General features: G+C 43.8%; 1 long non-coding RNA gene across 1 annotated transcript; it reads right to left on the reverse strand.

Annotated features, from left to right (window-relative positions):
* Positions 1–237: 237 nt before the first annotated feature.
* Positions 238–2,645, reverse strand: LOC129696742 (uncharacterized). The gene is made up of 2 exons (XR_008723393.1): positions 2,290–2,645; positions 238–2,235 (listed from the first exon to the last, which is right to left on the reverse strand). It is a non-coding gene; the product is annotated as an uncharacterized LOC129696742 (long non-coding RNA).
* Positions 2,646–8,176: the final 5,531 nt, after the last annotated feature.

Consider the following 8,176-nt stretch of genomic DNA (forward strand, 5'->3'; position numbering starts at 1 on the left):
ACCTCATATCTTCTTTTAGCTTTTCTAATTTCTTTCTTAAGATTCTTTTTACATTCCTGATACTACTCAAGCACCTCATTTACTTCATGCTGCCTATAATTATTGTAGATCTCCCTCTTTTTCCGAACAAGATGTCCAATTTCCCTTGAAAACCAGGGCTCTTTCCAATTTTTATTGTTTCCTTTCAACCGAACAGGAACATAAAGATTCTGTACTCTTAAAATTTCCCCTTTAAATGTCTTCCATTTCTCTTCTACATCTTTCCCATAAAACAAAATGTCCCAGTTCACTCCTTTTAAATCATCTCGCATCTCATCAAAGTTAGCCTTTCTCCAATCAAAAATCTCAACCCTAGGTCCAGTTCTGACCCTCTCCATAATTATATTGAAACTAATGGTATTGTGATCACTGGACCCGAAGTGCTCCCCAACACATACCTCTGCCACCTGACCCGTCTCATTTCCTAACAGGAGGTCCAGCACTGCCCCTCCTCTAGTAGGTACCTCTATGTATTGCTGCAAAAAACTATCCTGCACACATTTTACAAACTCCAACCCATCCAGCCCATTTACAGAATGTGTTTCCCAGTCTATGTGTGGAAAGTTGAAATCTCCCACAATCACTACCTTGTGCTTACTACTAATATCTGCTATCTCCTTACATATTTTCTCTTCCAATTCTCGTTCCCCGTTTGGCGGTCTATAATACACCCCTATAAGTGTTGCTACACCTTTCCCACTTCTCAATTCCACCCAAATAGCCTCCCTAGATGAGTCCTCCAATCTATCCTGCCAAAGCACTGCTGTAATATCTCCCCTGACTAGCAATGCAACACCTCCACCTCTTGCCCCTCCAATTCTATCACACCTGAAGCAACGAAATCCTGGAATATTTAGTTTCCAATCACAGCCCTCCTGCAACCACGTTTCACTGATCGCCACAACATCATACTTCCAGGTGTCTATCCAGACTCTAAGCTCATCCACCTTTCTTACAATGCTCCTAGCATTAAAATATGCACATTTAAGAAACCCCCCGCCTCTTATTCTCTGTTTATTTCCTTTTTTTTCTTTCTCCTCTTGTGTCCGAGTGCTTCCCTTTTCTGCTTCCTGCCTCCCATTCTGTCTACTACCTTTCGCTATTTGAGTCCCTGGCCCCAACCATTCTAGTTTAAAGTCTCCCCATTAGCCTTTGCAAATTTCCCCGCTAGGATATTGGTTCTCCTCGGGTTCAAGTGCAATCCATCCTTTCTGTACGGGTCCCACCTTCCCCAAAAGAAGTCCCAATGATCCAGGAACTTGAATCCCTGCCCTCTGCACCAGTCTTTCAGCCACGCATTTATCCTCCACCTCGCTCCATTCCTACTCTCACTGTCGCGTGGCACAGGCAGTAATCCTGAGATTGTTACCTTTTTGGTCCTTTTCCTTAACTCTCCTCCTAACTCCCTAAATCCTCCCTTCAGGACCTCTTCCCTTTTTTTACCTATCACATTGGTACCTATATGTACCATGACCTCAGGCTCCTCTCTGATTTCAGGATATCTTGGACGCGTTGAGACACGTCCGAGACCTTGGCACCAGGGAGGCAGACCACCATCCTGGTCTCCCGACTGCGTCCACAGATTCGCCTATCCGACCCCCTAACAATAGAGTCCCCAATTACTATTGCCCTCTTTTTTTCCCTACCTTTTGGAGCAACAGGGCCGGTCTCTGTGCTGGAGGCCCGTCCGCTGTCACTACCCCCGGGTAGGCTGTCACCCCCATCCGTACTCAAACAGGAGTACTTATTTGCGAGGTGTACCGACATTGGAGTACTCACTCGTTCCTGCCTCTGCCCCTTGCCCTTCCTTAACGTGACCCACATGTCTCTCTCCCGTGGTTTTGGAGTGACCACCTCTCTATAACTCCCCTCTATGACCTCCTCACTCTCCCTGACCAGACAGAGGTCATCGAGCTGCTGCTCCAGGATCCTAATACGGTCCCTTAGGAGCCCCATCTCGCTGCACCTGGTGCAGATGTGGACGTCTGGAGGGCCATCCGACACCATGACCTCCCACATCTGACATCCAGAACAGTATACTGCTCTGACTGTCATTCTCCCGCCTTACCCTGGATCTGATACCAGTATAATACAATAGAAACTGCTGGGAGAAATCAGCAGGTATCTGACTCACAACAGCTGCTCCCTCGTGACCTTTAAACTGCACCTTTATTATATAAACAAAAAGCACTGTACCTTTAACCCACTGTACCCTTACTAAAGCACTGTACCTTTACTAAAGCACTGCACCTTTAACCCACTGTACCCTTGGCTCACTGTACCTTTACTAAAGCACTGCACCTTTAACCCACTGTACCCTTAGCCCACTGTACCTTTACTAAAGCACTGCACCTTTAACCCACTGTACCCTTAGCCCACTGTACCTTTACTAAAGCACTGTACCTTTAACCAGAAAGCACAAATGCTAACCTGAGGTTGCACCCAATCAGCTGCTTCCTCTAGTCTGCTTCCACCAATCAGCGGCTTCCACCAGAACCCTCCCTATGGAGTGTGGAACGTTACGGATTTTGGTAAAAGCCCTGACCCTCCTCCACTGCTCACCAACGGTCCTGGGCCTCTGTGAAAACAAGCCCCGTGCCCGAATTAAGTACTCACCGCCCTGACCCTCCTCCACTGCTCACCAACGGTCCCGGGCCTCTCTAAGTAAGCAAATATGGCAAGGTTTGATTGACATGATGATTTTGGAACATTAAACTCGGATCAGTTTATTGTCAAATGCACTATTGTACCATGAAATTATTTATTTGCAAGAAGATCATGGAGTAAACAGTATGTGTGATAATGATGAATGCATTAAAACATACAAGGACAGACGCAGTGCAAATAATGCAAAAACTGCAGTGCAATCTAAAGTAGTGAACAGAATTCTGGATGTAATGAGGCAGATAATTGTGGGAAGGAGAAGCACAATGCTCCATCACCTGGATTTCTAAAGGACATCTGAGAGCAAAGGGAAGGAATAACACCATCTCATATAATCACTGCCATCTGTTCCTTTACCCCATCTAAAGACAACTGAAATATTGCTGAGAAATATCTAAATTTGTTTATATTCTCTATGTAAATTAACCAAACCAGCTATTATCCACCGACAACAGCTTTTGGCTTGTGATTCAATTATCTATGCAAGGATCTATTTGTACAATGTAAACGGAAATGTGGGTGCGACTTTAGAAGAATATCAGTGGCTAATGAGAACAAATACGATTATTTCGGGTGATGCACTGCCTTGCAATCTCATAAAGCAGACTGTTCAAATCCCATGAGCAAAGAGTGTATGTAACAGTTCCCTCCTGTCACTAACTATCATATGTGTACTGAGCTCAATCCTCTGTATAAATAGTCAGCTAGTTGAAGTAGGGATTTTAAATGAGTGCATAATGGATGAGATTTATATAGCGCCTTTCTAGATACTCAAGGTGCTTTACATCGCATTATTCATTCACTCCGCAGTCACACTCGGTGGTGGTGAGCTACTTCTGTAGCCACAGCTGCCCTGGGGCAGACTGACGGAAGCGTGGCTGCTAATCTGCGCCTACGGCCCCTCCGACCGCCACCAAACACTCACACACATTCACACACATTCACACGCAGGCAAAGGTGGGTGAAGTGTCTTGCCCAAGGACACAACGACAGTATGCACTCCAAGCGGGATTCGAACCGGCTACCTTCCGGTCGCCAGCCGAACACTTAGCCCATTGTGCCATCTGCCGTGTTGTGACCTTTTCCAAGGTTAATCTTTGCAAATTAAAAAGGATAATTGGCCAGTAGCAGAAAAAATGATAGGTTAAAAAATAAACAACCTGGGGTCCTGCTCATTAGTCCCTGGTAATATTATGTGCACACAATGAACAATAGCAGATTGGTTTAAATTGACAGTCACAAGTAATCTTCAACAATATGTTGTCAAGATTATAGACATTATATGATTTGACTTGGAAAGGATGAAAATTGTTATTCTACGTGATGGGATTAATAGACATTAAATGCAAGTTTTCAAGCACTGAATACAACAATAAAAACATAAGAATAAGGAGTGAGTTGTATCATTCTTCTAACCTGCTTCATAACTAAATAGGTATAACATAGAAACATAGAAATTAGGTGCAGGCGTAGGCCATTCGGCCCTTCGAGCCTGCACCGCCATTCAATATGATCATGGCTGATCATCCAACTCAGTATCCCGTACCTGCCTTCTCTCCATACCCCCTGATCCCCTTAGCCACATGGGCCACATCTAACTCCCTCTTAAATATAGCCAATGAACTGGCCTCAACTACCCTCTGTGGCAGAGAGTTCCAGAGATTCACCACTCTCTGTGTGAAAAATGTTCTTCTCATCTCGGTTTTAAAGGATTTCCCCCTTATCCTTAAGCTGTGACCCCTTGTCCTGGACTTCCCAAACATCGGGAACAATCTTCCTGCATCTAGCCTGTCCAACCCCTTAAGAATTTTGTAAGTTTCTATAAGTCTATTTCTGTAAGTATAAATACACTGCATAATAAATGTCATAGATTTTCAATTTTGAATGAGCATAGTAGCATCATTTTAAAAGACGAGTTGATTAAAATCATGGAAGTAGATAAACTAAGCAAGTTGTATCCAAGATTATATTACTGTTTTGATTATATGCAATTTGATAATTAAAGCAATGATGGGGATGAAGCTTTGGGGAAATTCAAGCTTTCAGCTTCACACATCATTACCATTTTCTTACAGAGTTGAAAGAAAGCTAAGTGGTTTGATGCACAAGGTCGGTAACAGAAACAACACTCCGAGTATTATTCAAAAATACCCAGACCATATGATATACAAACTAGGCCTAATGACATCAGGCAATGAGCGACCTATACAGTCATTTTAAACTGGTTAGTGCTGATTACTCCTGGAGTATTGCGTACAGTTTTGGTCTCCTAATCTGAGGAAAGACATTCTTGCCATAGAGGGAGTACAGAGAAGGTTCACCAGACTGATTCCTGGGATGTCAGGACTTTCATATGAAGAAATAGTGGATAGACTTGGCTTGTACTCGCTAGAATTTAGAAGATTGAGGAGGGATCTTATAAAAACTTATAAAATACTTAAGGGGTTGGACAGGCTAGATGCAGGAAGATTGTTCCCGATGTTGGGGAAGTCTAGGACAAGGAGTCACAGTTTAAGGATAAGGGGGAAGTCTTTTAGGACCGAGATGAGAAAAACATTTTTCACACAGAGAGTGGTGAATCTGTGGAATTCTCTGCCACAGAAGGTAGTTGAGGCCACAGTTCATTGGCTATATTTAAGAGGGAGTTAGATGTGGCCCTTGTGGCTAAAGGGATCAGAGAGTATGGAGAGAAGGCAGGTACGGGATACTGAGTTGAATGATCAGCCATGATCATATTGAATGGCGGTGCAGGCTCGAAGGGCCGAATGGCCTAATCCTGCACCTATTTTCTATGTTTCTATGTTTACTCAATAGGTGGATGGGCAACTAACTGTGAAGGATTCCGATTTTCTTGCAAAATGGGGAGCAACATGGTGGCACAATAGTTCAATACAGATTTGGTCTTGACCTTCAGTTCTGCTTGTGTGGAGTTTAGACATTCTCCCTGTTACCACATAGATTCCCCACAGCTGCTCTGGTTTCCTCCATGTCCCAAGAACATGGGGTAGGTTAACTGCTACTGTAAATACCTCTCCAAGTACAAGCAAAAGAAACCAAAGTGGATTTGATAGACATTTAAAATCACAGAGAGAGACCCAAACAGCTGGAGTAACTGGTTTAAACCCATGTTAGGCACAGAAAGCTGGCGTAACTCAGCGGGACAGGCAGCACCTCTGGAGAGAAGGAATAGGTGACGCTTCGGGTCAAGACCCTTCTTCAGGCCCAAAACATCACCCTTTCCTTCTCTCCAGAGATGTTGCCTGTCCCGCTGAGTTATTCCAGCTTTTTGTGCCTAACATCTGTTTAAACCAGCATCTGCAGTTTATTCTTACATGTATAAAATCACAGAGTGATACAACACAAAAACAGGCACTTCAGCACACAACTGCATGTCAACCATCAACCATCCATTTATTCTGATCCTATGTTCATCCGTATGATTATCCTCCACACTTTCTCATCAACTCTCCCAGATTTAATTACACACCTCCACAGGGTAATTTACAGTGGCCAACTGGGGTGGGAGATTGCAACCTTCACATGGTCCACCCTGTTTCGACGTGCACAAGCCAAATAAATGTAGTGTTTTGGTGTCTACAACTTTAGGCCGTGCATGCCATACACAAGATGTAACCAACTCAGCTTCCAACTCTATATTTCTGGGGGATTTGGGAGGAACAATTTTGGTCTCCTAATTTGAGGAAGGGCATCCTTGTGATTGAGGCAGTGCAGTGTAGGTTCACAAGATTGATCCCTGGGATGGTGGGACTGTCATATGAGGAAAGATTGAAAAGACTAGGCTTGTATTCACTGTAGTTTAGAAGGATGAGGAGGGATCTTACAGAAACATATAAAATTATAAAAGGACTGGACAAGCTAGATGCAGGAAAAATGTTCCCAATGTTGGGCGAGTCCAGAACCAGGGGCCACAGTCTTAGAATAAAGGGGAGGCCATTTAAGACGGAGGTGAGAAAATACTTTTTTACCCAGAGAGTTGTGAATTTGTGGAATTCCCTGCCACAGAGGGCAGTGGAGGCCAAATCACTGGATGGATTTAAGAGAGAATCTGATAGAGCTCTAGGGGCTAGTGGAATCAAGGGATATGGGGAGAAGGCAGGCACGGGTTATTGATAGGGGACGATCAGCCATGACCACAGCGAATGGCGGTGCTGGCTCGAAGGGCCAAATGGCCTCTACCTGCACCTATTTTCTATGTTTCTATGTCTGTTTCTAAACATGAGCACCCAGAGGAAATCCATATGAGATAGTAAATTGAGAGGCCACAGAATAATAAGAAAGAGGAACAGATAGAATTGTTCTGCTGGGAATCATCATGGATTTGATGGACCAAAAAGACTCTTGTGCATCATAATAAGAAGTAAATAGGTAAATCGCAATGCCTCCAGCTAAGGAATTAGCTGCAAATGCTGGTCCTGATGTCCTGACCCACTGTGTGTAGTAGTCAGGGCAGCACAGGGGCACAGCTGTAGTGTTTCTGCCTTGCAGTGCCAGAGACCTGGGTTTGATCCTGACTACGGGAGCTATCTGTACAGAGTTTGCACATTCTCCCTATGACATTCAAAGTTGGTTTGTTGAGTCTCTGAGTCTGTACTCATTCTCACATAGGCAACAACTAACAATGGCCTTTCTCCTTTACCATCATTACTTTTTTGCTCATCTTTCATTCATTTGTTCTATATCTCTCTGCATCACGGTCTATATTTCTCGTTTCCCTTTCCCCCTGACTCTCAGTATGAAGAAGGGTCTCTGGAACTCTCTGCCACAGAAGGTAGTTGAGGCCAGTTCATTGGCTATATTTAAGAGGGAGTTAGATGTGGCCCTTGTGGCTAAAGGGATCAGGGGGTATAGAGAGAAGGCAGGTACGGGATACTGAGTTGGATGATCAGCCATGATCATATTGAATGGCGGTGCAGGCTTGAAGGGCCCAATGGCCTACTCCTGCACCTATTTTCTATGTTTCTATGACCCGAAACGTCACCTATCCCTTTTCTCCAGAGATCCTGTCAGACCCTTGAGTTACTCCAGCTTTTTGTGTCTATCTACCTCTAATTCAACTAGTTCTTGCTTTTCTGTGCATTGTGAACAAAAGCCTCCAGAATCACACTTATACAGCAAACACTGGCCCTTCAACCCAATGCCTTCTAAAAAAAACAAATACACATCCAATGGTTCTTCATTATCTATTCTACTATACCCATCCTGATCGGTCAAAACATCATTCTCCTTTCATAAATCCATGCTGACTCTGGCCAATTCTATGATGTAGTGAGGAATGGATTTACTAACTCTTCATCTGCTGACTGCAAGCACTAATACTGGCCATCAGAATTCCCCACCTCTTTAAAACAATCAGAAGTTTGAACTCTTAAATATATATATAAAAAATACAAATATAGCAGATGTTTGGAGGATCGCGAACCCGACTGGAAGGGAATACTCGTTTTATTCAATG

The sequence above is a fragment of the Leucoraja erinacea genome, chromosome 4, assembly GCF_028641065.1.
Source record: "Leucoraja erinacea ecotype New England chromosome 4, Leri_hhj_1, whole genome shotgun sequence".
NCBI lineage: Eukaryota > Metazoa > Chordata > Chondrichthyes > Rajiformes > Rajidae > Leucoraja > Leucoraja erinaceus.